The sequence below is a fragment of the Capsicum annuum genome, chromosome 6 (genome assembly GCF_002878395.1).
Source record: "Capsicum annuum cultivar UCD-10X-F1 chromosome 6, UCD10Xv1.1, whole genome shotgun sequence".
NCBI classification, from domain to species: domain Eukaryota; kingdom Viridiplantae; phylum Streptophyta; class Magnoliopsida; order Solanales; family Solanaceae; genus Capsicum; species Capsicum annuum.
The window spans coordinates 190,760,705-190,776,281 of NC_061116.1; positions in this window are offsets into that span (position 1 = coordinate 190,760,705).

The window sequence follows — 15,577 nt, forward strand, 5'->3', positions numbered from 1 at the left end:
GCAAGAGGAAGAGTCAAGATTGTTGGTGTGTCTTCTTATTTAAGGCATGTATCTCTTTCCCTTTTGAAATAACTCTAAACCCGTGTATTTCACACTTGTATTAGTAAGTGTACATGGTGATTTTGAATCAAATGAAAAAGTTTTTGCTACCTAACAATGAATAATGATGATTCTTGTTTATACTTGTGTTGATATATGTTGTTAAGGCAGATTGCATATGTGTATGCTTGTTGAATGTTGTTTAACATGAGGTTATTGGGTAACCCTAGTCTTGATGATATTTACCATGAAAATGACTTTGTCACAAGTATGCACAAAATGTGTTTGTGAAAATGTCTAAGTGAATTGTCTAGTCAATTGTTGATGATGCGTTGAACTAGGGCAATGGCCCAATGAGTATGAATGTTTGATAAATGCTATGATAAGAGTATTGTGATCCATAAAATGTGTAATTGATGATCTTATTGAGCTAATGGCTAATAAGAGGGTGAAGTCCCTTAATATGAAGATGAACTTGAATGGTGTATTGAACTAAAGTGTGGCATGAGAATGTTATTGAAATATGAATGTCTTGTGAAGGTATTGAGGATCATAAAATAAATTGTGTGATGAATTGAATGAAGGCATTGGCTTATTGAAATGGTTGAACAATGAAGGCTCCTATAAGGACCATGGGGTCTTGTATAGTGATTGAATTGGCTAAATAGTTAAAGTCCCTAAGTTTTGTGTTGAATGTACGTTGATGCATAGATAAGAGGGTAAAGTCCCAAATGTTAACTAATAATGGTGGTGATATCTTGAAGTTAAAGTCCCTTGCCTTATGTGATGGCTTGAGGTTAAAGTCCTTTGCCCATGATATGGCTTTGAGGTAAAGTCCCTCGCCCAATGAAAATACAAGGTAAAGTACGTTACATAGGAAAAGCTCTTGAGGTCAAAGTACCTCACCTCATGAAGAGGCTTATGGTAAAGTCCACAGATGACTTGTGGTTATAATCCCTTGCCTAATAAATGGGCATGAGGTTAAAGTCCCGTGCCTAGATGAATATGTGTGGGTAAAGTCCCTTGTTTGAATGATTGTGAGTGTGGTTAAAGTCCTTGGCTAATGAATGAGTGTGCACAGGTGAAGCCCCTTATCTAATGATGATGTGATTGTGGTTGAAGTCCTTAGCATGTTGAGAATGATGAGCCTATGAGTGTGGGAGGTGGTAGTCTTCCACTTTATATCTAATGAATGAATGCTTGAGAATGATGATGAGCCTTGATATGATATCTTGATTAGCATGTGATATATATATATATGTGTGTGTGTGTGTGTGTGTATGGATAAGTGTGTGAGTGAGATGAAATGTGATATATTGTCTCTTTTTTGAATGATGATGTTATTTTATCACTTATCCTTGAGTTACATGCGAGTGTTCCAACCACTAACCATCTTCGTACACTATGTCCCCACGTGACATAGGTCCCAGAGCATCCTCTTCTTTACCTGTGCAGTACTTAGTAGATCGAGGTGGTTCGTGCTTGACTTGAAGCGGTGAGCTTTCTTACTTCAGAAGATATCATCTCTTGGTCTCTATCATTAGACTTAGTCTCTTTAAGACTTGGTTTGGCTATAGTCGGAGACTTGTCCTGACATATACATTATTGATATCGGTATTGTAGAAAGGTGTTGTGAACAACTGTAAACTTGGGCGTAGTTATTATAATGATTATAATATTGACTTATAATATATTTCTATTATGATATACGAGTTGGAGTTCCTTCTCCTCCTATGGTATGTTGAGATGCTTAGGTTGGGTTATCGGGGCGACCTCCGTTTCATGTGAGCTTGAGGTGCCCATACGACATGGCCCGAAGTTCGGTCGTGTCAGTCACAACTATTTGAAATAACAACAGCATAAGAAGAATCTAACCCTAGATCTTGATGTTTTTTCCTTGGTATTTTCACATGGAACAAAACATACCTCATATTCTTTTCTGTCAGATACAAATGCATTAAAAGTTTCACCAACACTTGTAACTTGATTCATTTATCCTTCGTATTGATCCACATACTCTACCATTGAGTCCTCACACACATATAGATCTAGTGTGTCCCCACCTTTTAAAAATAACACAATGTCATAAATGTTCCTATCTTTTTTCAATTCAACCAGATGATCCCTCAAAGATGATACAACATAAGTCATTTCCAACTTTATAACATCAAATGACTTTACATAGTCTGCAATTTCAGGGATTAATAAGTGATCTTCATCCATATTGAACACATGTTCAATCCTACCACCAATGTAGATTAGACCAACCCCCTTAAAAAGGTGTCTTTACAAAATTTAACTACAGAAACGCCAATAATATCCCAATAATTCTGATAAAGAAGAGGATGAATGCCATCAGGCCTAAGGTCCTTAGTGGGATTGAATGATAAAACAGCATGTTTGCTCTCCTTCAGTTCAGGGATGGCTTCCAGAGTTGGGTGGTCATCCTGGCTAATAGAGCCCTTGGAGGAAAGGTTCTTTTGTTAGTTAAGAGGGGATAAAGAATGCTCAGAGAAGTACAACTTATTGTAGAAATTAATGATGTTATCTTTAATATCATCTTGAGTGTAGATCCAGCTACCTAGATCATTCTTAAGAGAGTTAATCCTATTTTTCCTTCTTCTATTTAAGGTAGAAGTGTGAAAAAATTGGGTATTGGTGTCTTCTTTAGTGAGCTAAGTTATTCTAGATTTTATTCTCAAGTTTTTGTTCATGCTTAAGAATTCCACTATATTCTTTGGTAAGTTGTTGTTCTAGGTTTTGGAGGAAGGAACTATAGAGGTTAGCATAAGCTTTTTGAATCCCGTTCAATCTAGATAGGAGGTGCTTGTTCTTTTGGAAAATGTTACCAAAAGTTTCCTAATTCTGGATAGAGATGTTGGATTCATAATGAGTAATTACTTTAGTGAGGTTGAACTCATATTTAAAGGAATTTCTTACAAGCTGAGGAAAGAAAGGGTAGGAGCACCACATAGTTTCCATTCTGAAGTATTTGAGAGAAATGGTATGATCCCAATTAAGGTTAATTAGCAGTAGGGAGTGGTCAGAGCGGGTTCTAGGTAGATAAATGACCTTAGCTTTAGGAAACAACTTAATCCAAGAATCATTGGCTAAGCATCTATCTAATCTTTCCAGGATTAAGGAATTCCTGTTCATATACCTTTTGTTAGGCCAGGTGTATTTACAGTCCAGAAGTGGCCTGCTCTATTGTGATTAATACAATTGCCCCCTAAACTTATTATAGGATTTTAGAATCTCATTAAAATCTCCCCCACAAGCCAAGCATTATTAGGATAGTTTTTAATCATTTTAGCAAAGCAAGTAACTGATTCCATAAATCCTTTATATCCTGAAAATAGTTGCGAGCATAAATAGCACTAAAAAACAGTAAGATAGAGGACTTCTAACCTAGACAACTATGTGAATCCCCTAAGAAGTGATGCTGATGTCATTAATAGTAAGATTATCCTTATTACACAGAATGACCAGACCCCTAGACCTTCTAACAACAGGGTATTGAATTTTCTTAGTGTAATCTAACTCTTCAATGAGATTATTTTGGTCACTCATCCTAGTTTTTAACAGGGCTAGGATAGTAGGTTTGTGCATTCCTATCATGGCTTTGCAATGCCTCTTAAACTCAACATTGTTGGCCACTGTAGTGTTCTTTATTATGCAATTCATCATTGGCATTGTTGGTATCCCTAGTCCCTTAATGTCCTGCATGATCTCCTCCCCCTCCTCTTGGGCTGATCGTGGTTGGTTCTTCTGACCTTTTTCCCTTTCTAGATAAAAGAGACATTTTAATCTTGTAGAAGCTGCCTATAGCTGGACTTGGGGGTACTAGTTCTAAATCGAACAGGGTGAGATTCTGAGGGATAAGAATGATGATTATCTCGCTTATCACATCCTTGAATATGAGGTGAACTGGCCTTCCTAGAGTTATTGCCACTGTTTTTAGGACTCTCAGTGAGGCTAGTATGTTCTCTAGTTCCTGGTTGCCTTCTTTTAAAGCCTCTAGGGTTTTGTCTCTTTCCAGCATCTCCATTGATGGGCCAGGGTTCAGAGAAGGTGTTGGAGTCACTAATTAAGAAGGGGAAGCCTCAGAGGTTAGTACAAAAAGAGTACCTTCCTCTATCAAGCCTATCATCTTTATAGGAAAGAATGATAGGGACTGACTTGTTATTGCTATTTCCACATTCAAGATTTCTGGGGTCAGGGAACCTAGGGAGGTCTGTTTGGTCAGTTTCAGCAAAGTTGTCATCCAAATATTGTGACTAAAGTTTTGTAGATCTTGAGTTAACCCCTCTATGATCAGTTAAGCTAAGTACTGAGGTTTCTGAATGATGATTCAGAATTTTCTCCCTTTCCATTTTAGATAGAGGGGAATCACCTGCTCCAGGAGCCCTATTTCTAACTATGAGGTTGGTTGGTGGTCCACTGGTAGAGGTGCAGATGTGAATGTTATAGAGACTAGAGTGTTCATGTTGGAGGGGTTGAGAGGAGTTTCTATTCCTTTCACACTCCTCAGGGGAGAGTTTAGATGGGGAGCTTGAGTTAAAGCCCTTACTGTTACTATCCTTGGAATTAGAAGGATGAAGTAAAGGATTGTTTCTCCCTGCTGGCTCTTCTTTTTCAGTCATGTCAATATCCTTGACTTTACTGTGAGGGAATTTGTGTTTTTCGGAGAAGGATCCATAATTAGGCTACTGGTGGATTGGAGGGGGTTGAAATTTCGATGACTAGTGTTCAACTTTACCTCCGACAAGACCTTTTTATGGGAATTGATACTTTCTTTAGTTTTTTTGACTTGGGGCCACTTGTAATTTTTAATTCAGAACTAGGAAGGTAGGGATTTGGGCTTAAGCTAGTATTAGCTTCTTTAAAATGGCCTAATAGATTGGGTATAAATAATATTTTTTCCTTATTAGGCCTTATACGTGGAGCCCTAGGGGATGAGGGACCCACCTCTAGGGTCATTGGCCTAGGTGAATTATTGGGCCGGCCCAAATCCTTAGGGTTCACCATAGCATGTACTTTGACCTTTTCGCCGTCATCCATTATTGGAGCGCTGGTGGATTTTTTGGCTTGGGAGTTTTGGAAGTTGGAGAACTTTCCTGTGTGATCTTGGCCTAAGATGTGTTTTCCCCCTACTTCCTTTACTCTTTTCCTTTTTTAAAAGGTCATCATCTGTCATTCCTGTTTGAATTTCGACGATTGTGGCTACGCTTGTGGCTCGATCTTGTCTTCTTAACTCTTGTTGGTTTGGGTAAGCTTGCACCTAGATATTGTGATCCCCAGCTTCCTGCATGCTTTACATAAGAATCCTTCTCCCTCATAATGAATTATTTATCGGTGACTCCCGATTACGACTAATGTTTTAACCTAGATTTCTAGAGGGATTGTATACATATCCGTGCATAACGTCCTCTTAGAGCTGAGCATGTGCACATATCTATCTTAACAAGAGTCCCTATTTTCTTGCCCACCTTCTCTAGAATTCAAACATCATAAAACTCGGTTGGTAGATGTGGTAACATAATCCAAATAGCAATGCTTTGAACTTTGATCTCTGAAGGTACGAATTTGGGTTCCTAGCTTCGTACCGATAAGTAAGCACCTGCAATGAACCAAAGCCCTTGCCGTAGATCTCTCTTCTAGTATTCCTCACTTTTGAACTTGATGGTATAAAATTCCATTCCCAGATCAATTAGGGCAAACCCTTCTTGAATCTTTCATAGATCTATCATCTTGGTCCTTTGATATTGATGGTTAAATTTTCTCCCAACTGCCTTTATTATAACTAAGAAACGCCAAGGGTTTAGATTTTTGGTTCGTCTTCCTTTGTGAGCATTCCTCCGTTTCCATCGATGGGTCCAAGGACATCTATCTTGGAAACTGAAAGGGTAGTTCTCTGAAATAGAATTATTTTCTTTAACAATATCCCTTGTAGGACACTTTGTTACTCATGTCAATTGCCAGACAATCATCCTTGTCTGGTGGTTTTGGTGGGGTAGGGGTGGGGCTGACTGGGTCGTTTATAGCGCGTGAGCTTACCTGAGGAAATATTTTGAAAATCTAGAAAGAAGGAGGACTCTCTCTAACTTTTTAATAAAGAAAATTTCTTAGGATATCCTAGGTTATAGGCTAGAAAGCGTTTAATTTTACCATATCCTTTGTAACCCCACTTCTATACCCAAATATTCTCAATAAGATTAAAGTTTCTTCAAATTTGTATATACCATATCCCACAATTAGCATAATATGAGTTCATCCCCTGTCAAATATAACCTTTTTTTTCTTTGGATTCTTTTTCGGTGACTGTCAAGGGTGGCTTAAGAGTAAGACTAATAAAGCATTTGGTTTAGGCCCTAAAATTTTGAGGCGTCAAAAAATTTAATATAAATTTTCTAATTTTAATTTAACTTAAAATAATATTGAAGATTATAAAATATAAAGGTACAAAATTTAAATTTAAAAAAAAAAAAAAAGAACTATCTACTTTTTATTTAAATATTTTGAACTTTTATTAAATCTCATATTAATAAATAAAGTTTTCACAATAATATTCAAGGTAATACATTGCTAACAGATGACTTACATCTTGTTAATTAAAATTATTCCTTACTTTTATAAATAATACTATTATTATGTGAAGTTAAATGGTTAATGTCTTCTAAAAATACCACACTAAAAAAAAGTAGCACTCAAGAATCAAAAAATAACTCTAAATTATTAATAATATTTTTAATATGTCCATATTTAAGGCTTCATATTAAAATTTAATTTTAAGTTACTAATTTTATTGAGACATATATAGTGCATAAAAGTCGGTTGCTTGAACAATTGATAGAAAAAGGTTAGTGTAAACCTATCCAACGTGATCCACAACATTGTCACAAGAAGAGGAATACTACATGTCATAGACTGTTTTTTTATGCACTCTTGTATTTGCTCCTTAGTCAGTGTATTAATATCTAAATAATTGTGTCCATCTATCATTACTTTTTTTGCGTAAAAAAATAAAATCATTATTGAAAAACAAAAAACTTCACCATATCAACATTCAATAAATAACCAAAGAAATCAGATATTTATCTTATCATATTGATATAGTTGAAAAAAAATAGAATTTACTTTAATTCTTCCAGTTCTACATCAGAAGATGGATGAGTACTTGGTCTCTTTATATGGACTTGGGCAATCCTCCCTCATGAGCTAACTTTTGATTGAGGTTGAGTTAGGCCAAGATCCATTCTTTACATGATATTAGAGCCGGACCCATCGATATTCTTTGCTCACCGACGTTGGGCTCTCATATTATATTGTTCACGCTCCAGTTAACAAGCTCTGGACGTATAGGGGTGTTAAGACTTCTACATCGGGAGAAGGACGGGTACTTGGTCTCCTTATATGGACTTGGAGAATCTCCCCTTATGAGCTAGCTTTTGAGGTTGAGTTAGGCCCAAGATCCCTTTTTTATATTACTTGAGGTCAGATTTAGGAAGGACAACTATTTAAAATATTAAATAATGATATTTTTTAAAATATTAAAACCGATAATCAAACTAAAACAACATAAAGTTGTAGACATGTGATTTTTGACCCTCCCGAGTTTTAACCTATTTTTGACATTAAATATTTATTTATGTCAAAATATTATCTTTAGTTCTTATTTCATTTTTAAGTAGATGTAATTTTAAAAATTGTGAAAAAAATAAATAAAAAATAAAGTTACATTTTAACATATTTTTATTTTATGAAAACTTTTCAAAAAATATTTTTTCTTTTAATATAAATTTTTATAAATAAGCTAGTAATTTTATTTTCTCTTAATTATATCTTATTTTAAGTTAGTTATATTTTTCTTAAGAATAAAAAATTAATTAGCTAATATTATTTTATTATTATTATTATTATTATTATTATTTATATAATTTATTTATTTATTAAAAACAAGCGGGTCTTTATCCTTAAAAAACCTACCCCAACCACCCCCTAATTTTTCTCAACTTACCCCTCCTACATCTCTATATAACACAATACACACGAACATTACATAGGGGATAAAAAAAACAAAAAAAAAAAAGAGACACACGAGAAAGAGGAGAACAACATTTGGTGGAAAAGAAGAAACAAAAACAAAAAGAAAAACTTAAAGAGGGAACGGAGAAACTAAAAAAAAAAAAAAGATCAGACACTACATCCATCAGAAAACAGAAAAAATAAAAAAAAAGTCAGTCAAAGAAAATCATCAATCAAAGAGAGAAAAGGGTATAGATGAATTCGGGTTCCGTTTAAAGTTTCCGGTGAAGGTTGCTTGCTGCATTATTCAATTTAATTCCTTACAAGTTCTTCTTCAATCCTGTACTATTTTCGTTATAGATTTTACTGTGGAAAAATATGTATAAAAATGTTCAAGTGGTTTCCTACATTATTTAATATGTGAAGTGAATTAATTATTTGAATTTTCTATTGTTACATGTTATACGATTAAGTTACCGAATTTTATATTTATACGTAGATATGGAGTTAGGATCATAGATGTGTTCGTATTTTTCTTAAGTTGGTATATAATTATCAAATTATTTCCAAAAAAGTGGGATTAAGTAAATACTACTGCTTCATCTTGATATTGTTTGAGTATATTTTCGTAAATGTGTATGTTTAGAGTTTTTTTTAGAGAAAAAATAAAAATATAAAATAAAATGTAACAGTTGTTGAAATCTACTTTCTTTTCTACTTTCTATGGCATCACCCATTTTGGTCTTTGCATTTGGTTCCTGTTTACTTAATATCACTGTATGACTTAAGCTTTGGTGGATTTTTGACAATTTACTAGTTAAAAGAGATTGTTAATTAAGAAATCACTATCGTAGCTATATTAAATCAAAAAAGGTCACTCAAACATTTTATCAAAAATATAAAATAAAATATTATTTTATATGTATATAGGTCAAAAAAAAATATTTTTTAGAGATATATATCACATAATACGAGTTGTATGTTTTATTTTTATTTTGTGTTCGAGTTAAATTAACAAGAAATTTGTGACTTTCTTCTTTAAATATTTTCTTATCATTTTTCTTTAGTATACAAAAATAGAAAAACTATTTGTGTTATGATACTATCTTTTATTTAGAATTTGTGTTTTTCTTTATTTCTACATATACATTAACTCGGTTTATTTAATTAATCGTGTTTTGACTTTTAAAAAAAAATTGTCTTCCTATCAATTTGATAATCACGATTTGACTTAAAAATATTTATTTTTTTAGTGTAATAAAAATATAAATTATTGTTCTATGTATATCAATACATTTTTATTATGTTATGGTTTTAAAATATTCGTCTCGATTAAGAATACGCCATACGCATCTTTCTGAGACATTTAAAATTCAAGAATGCTATAATGTACCTTGGCATATATTTTTCAAAAATTAATTTTCACACGACTTATTTAATATAAGATAATACACAAGTTTTCGGTATAATAAAATGAGCAAATTTAGGCCTTAACACAATTTATTGAAATAGTTTTAGTTAAGTATAAGTCAATGAAGTGAGCGTGCTAGAACCACGGGACTCGAGGGGTGCCACACACCTTCCCCTCAGTCAACAGAATTTCTTACCAGATCTTGTGTTTTCGCAGACCAATAAAAAGAGTCATTTCCTTTTGATTAGGAATTCAAAAAGGTGACTTGGGACACCATAACTCAATTACAAGTGGCGATCCTATAACTCAAAACTAATCCCTATTCAATATCGTCACTTTAATTGGAAAAAACCTTCGAAATCGAATCCTTCGAGCGACAAGGGGGTGTGACATCTCTGGCGACTCTGCTAGGAAATAATAAGAATTCGACCTTTATATATTGACTTATACTTTCTTTAATTATTGTTGATATTGTGTTTGTTGGCCTTATATGCTACTTGTCGATTATTTACCGCTTTGATATTGATTGAACTATATTATATACTGTCTTCTCTTGCACACCCCCTTTGAGTCTCTAAAATAGGATAGAAGGAATGCAGCGCATACATCCTACTTTCTTTTTGAGATAGCCGGAGTGTCAAGGCACCTGGTGAAGGATTATAGTCACACATGTTAGGCGGAGTTTGGATCGGCAACGAAGGCGGTGTTGCCCTGCTATCGACCAAGTTGTCCCTCCCCGGCTCGAGTGTCCGCTCGGGTAAGCCACTCTAGACACCTATCCCTATTAGGCTTAAACTTAGAAGAACTGAAAACTCAGAATCTGGTTATCCCTATTAGGTGCCGCTTTATTTGCATCATATGTATTTGACCTAACGTGACTCGGCACAGGGGCCGGGTCTGTCTAGGACAGGTGGCCTACTTTATAAAGACCAACATGTGCGTCCTACGTTCTCTTTGACATTTGTTTGGAAGGCTGTTTGTTTGTTGACCGGCTTTAGACAACTTTAAAATGCAAGCGATTAAATTATCCTCACATTTAGTGAATCATTTTTCAAAGAAAGGAAAAATTTTAGTAACATAGTTTTACGGTCTTTATGAACTACGAGGGTCTGATTCTCACTCTTTAGTGGGATACGTAGGAAGTCCTTCTTAGGATACGACCCTATCTTTTAAAAAATTATTCATAGATTTATTGGGAAATATTTTGAAAATATGATTACTTTCATAATTATTTTTCTAATCCTCAAGTCCAATTTTTATATATCTTAATAGCCCTGAATCTTTAGGGATCATGAGGCTAAGTTTTTACAAAATAAAAAATATATATAAATCTTAACAGTCCGGAACCTTTAGGGGTTTTGAGGCTGAGTTTTGTACGACATATATTTCCGAACTACGCAAGATCTGATTCATATCCTGGCATGATGCGTAGGAAACCCTCCAAGGGTTCAATCATAATTTTTGAAAAATACACCAAGAAAAGTCAGGATGAATCACAAAGCCTTCCATGATAGGTTGTAAAATACATACAAAAGCATAACTTATAACGTGGCATTATAATGTGTTTAAAATATAACACTCACCCATTTGCTACTTGGTCTCAGAAAGATAAAGTAGTTGGTCGTTGGTTTGTGGTTTAAACTGGCATCATATCCTTAAAATACTAGATACAAAGAAAAGAGAAAGATGACCTGCAAAGAAGGTGTAGGGTCTGACAGTGAAGAAGAGCAAAATCAGTTGATTTCGCAGGAATTAGCATCAATGGAAGAAATTAAGTTATTGAAACAACAGATGGGGGAAATGTACCAAGCTTGGCTGAATGGACAAGCCTTGCCTTCTTTAATCCCTAGACTTTCGACTACGAATGACCCAAATCTTGTTCAAGCTCAAACTAGCGATCCATTATACCCACCTGGATTCGGCCCATATGCTAATGTGACTGGTATTGTGGTACTTCTACCATGCGCTCAACAAATTCGTCTGTCACAAATAACCCACTTTTCACTTATGTAGCACTAGCTACTGTGGGTCTTCAATCGACAACACAGAAGAATGTGGGAGAACCAAGTCATGATCTGTTGTATCCTCCTTGAATGACTTTTAAACCTCAAAATCCACATTATCATGCTCATCAACACAATTCTCCTATAGTGATTTAGAAAATTATTAAGAATGAGGAACAAGAGGAGATGGCTAGGAAAGTAAGAAGCTTGGAGCAAAGTATGAGAAGTATGCAAGGATTAGGAGGACCAAAAAGTGTTTCATTTAAAGATTTGTGCATGTTTTCGGATGTCCATTGCCTATGGGATTCAAAATGCCCAAGTTTGACAAATACGAAGGGCACGGTGATCCAGTGGCACACTTGAGACGTTATTGTAACTAATTAAGAGGTTCTGGAGGTAAAGAAGAATTACTCATGGCTTATTTCAGTGAGACCCTTTCGAGTCTAGCCTCAGAGTAGTTTGTAGATCAAGACATCGAGAAGTGGAGTAGTTAGGTTGACTTGGCTAACAAATTCGTGCAATAATTTTAGTACAATGTCGAGTTGATTCCTGATGAGAAATACCTGACTCATATGAAGAAGAAGAACAATGAAAATTTCATGGAATGAAAATTTCATGGAGTATGCGATTAAATGGAGTGAACAAGCTGCTAGGGTGAAACCGCTAATGAAAGAAAACAAGATAGTAGAGGTGTTTATTCAAGTGCAGGATGAAACATATTATCAATAATTGTTACCTACATTAGGCAAATCATTTATTGATGTTCGCAAAATGGGTGAGATCATAGAGGATGGAATTAAGTCTGGTTGCATTATGAGTTTTGCAACATTAAAAGAAACTACTCAAGCAATTCAAAAAGGTTCAGGAAGTGTTAGGGAGAAGAAGAATGAGGAAGATGCATCTACTATTATAGTTGGACAGCGGGAGCGGTCAAGAAGACCACATCGTCGTCGCTCTCAGGATCAAGACCAAGTTCATGCCCAAGCGCCACATAATCACCTTCAAAGTCCATTATACTCTAGTCCCCCACCTTCATATCCAATGTATAATGCACAACCACATGTTCAACCCCCATCTAACCCACAATGGCACACACTAACTCCTCAGAGTAATCCTCCAATTCCACAAATATACTAAAGCCCTTCTAGTCCCGATTTTTTATCCAAAACAAATAATGAAATAAGGCAAAAGTCAAGAAATAACTTCACACCAATTAGAGAGTCATATGCTAGTTTATTTCAGAGATTGGTACAGGAATGCATGATTACTCCTCTCCTTGGGCACACTATTAATCCCTGTTGAAGATCCTAATGCACGATGTGCGTATCATTTTGATGCTCAGGGTCAGAGTATTGAAGATTGTCGAGATTTAAAAAGAGAAATTGAAAAGATGATTCAAGATAGATCAATTATGGTGTAGAACATTGATAATGAGGAAAGTTCTAGTCATGCTGGTATGAAAATTGGTGGCTAAGAGGTCAAGCTCATCAATTGGGAAGTCACTCCTCTCCCTGTTAGGAAGAGGTCTAGTAGTTTATTTTCTTTTCTTTTTTGTTACCCGAATTATTTTAGGGTTGTAGTTTAGGACCTATATTATCTGATTTTCTTATCATTTTTGTTCAAACCCTTCTATCTTTCTTCCAATAAAATGTTTTTCCCTTTTGTTTTTATTTCTCAATATATATCATCTTTCTTTTTCTTCTTCAAAGAGTTCTTTCTATGGTGATTCTGGTAATATGATAAGCATGTTGAATTTTCAGCCAAATCTTAAAACCCAATCTAATGCTGAAACAATCAATCAAGAACCTAGAGTTGAAAAAAAAATATAAGAAAAATAAGTGAAGTGTTGAGATGTTTTGGAGACCTAGTTACATCCTCACTTGAATGTTTTGAGGCAATCACTTTGAGAATAAAAAATGACTTGATCTTCAATGTGGAGGTTCAACTTTAGCATTTTTGAATGAGAACAACCAGAGGATATATAGTTTCTATTGTCAGAAGAAGCAAAAGAAAGTTAGCTAAAAAAAAAAAAGAGTCATCTATTGTGAGGAAAGTACAATACAAGTAGACCTGTATAGTTTACAAGTTTTAAAAAAAAAGTGACACACGTGCATGTGCTTAGTCACAGTCAATATTGAAAAGATGCGTATGATTTTCATGTTCCATTCCTAGATTGCATGTTATGTACTTGCATTTTTAAGGATTGATATGACGAAGGCATTTCATTCTACTATCCAAATGTTGTGTCATCCTTTGTTATCTCTTTTGAGCTTTTGTTTTATTTCTATTATATCCCTTTTTTTGAAATTAAAATAGCGTCTGCAAAAAAAAAAAAGTGTCAAGAAAAAAAATAGAGTCAGAAAAATGTCAAGAAAAAAAGAATAGAGTCAGAAAAGTATCAAGAAAAGATGGAGTCGGGAAAAATATCTCTCTCGAAAAAAAAAGAACAAAAAGAGAGAAAAGTTAAGAAAAAAAAAGAAAATCAAGCAAAAGAATAAGATTTCTGAACTACGTTTGACCTGATTCTTGCTATGACAAGATACGTAGGCAACCCTACTCTGGGCGTCGGTTCAACCAAAAGAAAATTCAGATTACCCAAAATGAAATGAAACTGGGGCAAAGTTTATTTCCTTAAAAAAAGTTGATTCCAAAAGTTGTATGTTTCACCCAATATTATGTAAATTTTTTAGCCACATGCCTCCCTTTCTTTCTAACCTTTTCTAAAAGTCAAGTTACAACCAAAGAAAGACCTGTAGATTGATCTTTGAGAATGTCAAGGCTAAACATGTTATGGGTGCATGATGTTTCGTATGTTGGGCATTATTTTCAAAAAAAATAAATGAGAAAAAAATAAATGAGTAAAAATGAGAGAGTCTTATTGGTGAAAACCCTTTTGGGAATCATAAAGCGACAATGAGCTGAGAAAGAAATGAAAATGTGATAGGCGTTGGAAAAAACCCATTGAGGTGCCACTAGCCGAAGGAGGATTGTGATCTAGAGGGAGCATATTCAAGATTGATTCCATCTCAAACTCAATAAGTGGACAAGAATTGTAATAATTTGTGTGGGTAGATGAAGTTGTTTAATTCACAATGCATTTCATGATTGCTGGAACTGGCTACCACACCCAAGTAAGTTTTTTTTCTGTCGTTTATTTTAAAAGGATGCCTATTGTTTTTTTTTATTTTCTTTTTATTTTTCTATTTTGTTTTTTTGGTATCTTTATCATCAAATAAAAATTATTGTCATTTTTCTTGTGTCTCTGAGTCGATTCCGTGTCATAAAAAGTGAGAAAATATTTCAAAACTGGCTACCAGCTTCTTCAATTGCACAAATCAAGAAAAAAATCAACACATGAAAAAGACCTAATTGTAAGCCGAAATAAGGCATGCAGAAAAGTTTTGTCAACAGACGAGTCTGGAAACTTATGGAAATACCAAGGTTTAAAGGGTTTATTTGAGGAGCATGCCAAAGCAAAGATAATATGTTTGTTTCAGAGTCACTTCTAATAATCTGAGTTTAGTTCAACGATGCAGCAAGTCGGTGACAGATGCTAATGGTTGGAAGCAAGGTTAAATGTTACGAGAGCAAGAGTGATTGCCACGGAAGCTAAAGCCACAAACCTGTCACCATGTTTTTGAACTCACAAGTTTTCTTTGATGAAACAGGAAACATGGTACCTTTAAATTATGGACATCAGAGCATAAATATCAAGGGCTGCAATGCCTCATTTCCACAGATGCAGGAAGCAATGTTGCTGCATAAGTTTGATAATCAAATTATGGTAAAAATTCAACCCCTAGGAGACACACTTCCTAATCTGGATAATTCAAGTTTCATTCATTAGGTGAAGCATTTCCTAACTTGAACCATCACTCCTATAAGACGCACTTTCTCGTCGAGTAATTTCATTCAACTCCCTAGGCGACGCACTTCCTAGTCTGAATAAGTCAGTTTTAATTTGTTAGGTGAAGCACTTCCTAACTTGAACATTCACTCCTAAAAGAGGTACCTTTTAGTCGAGTCATTTCCCGTTGATTCTCATAAGATGAACCTTTTAGTCGAGTCATCCTGTTGATTCCTATAAGACGTACCTTTT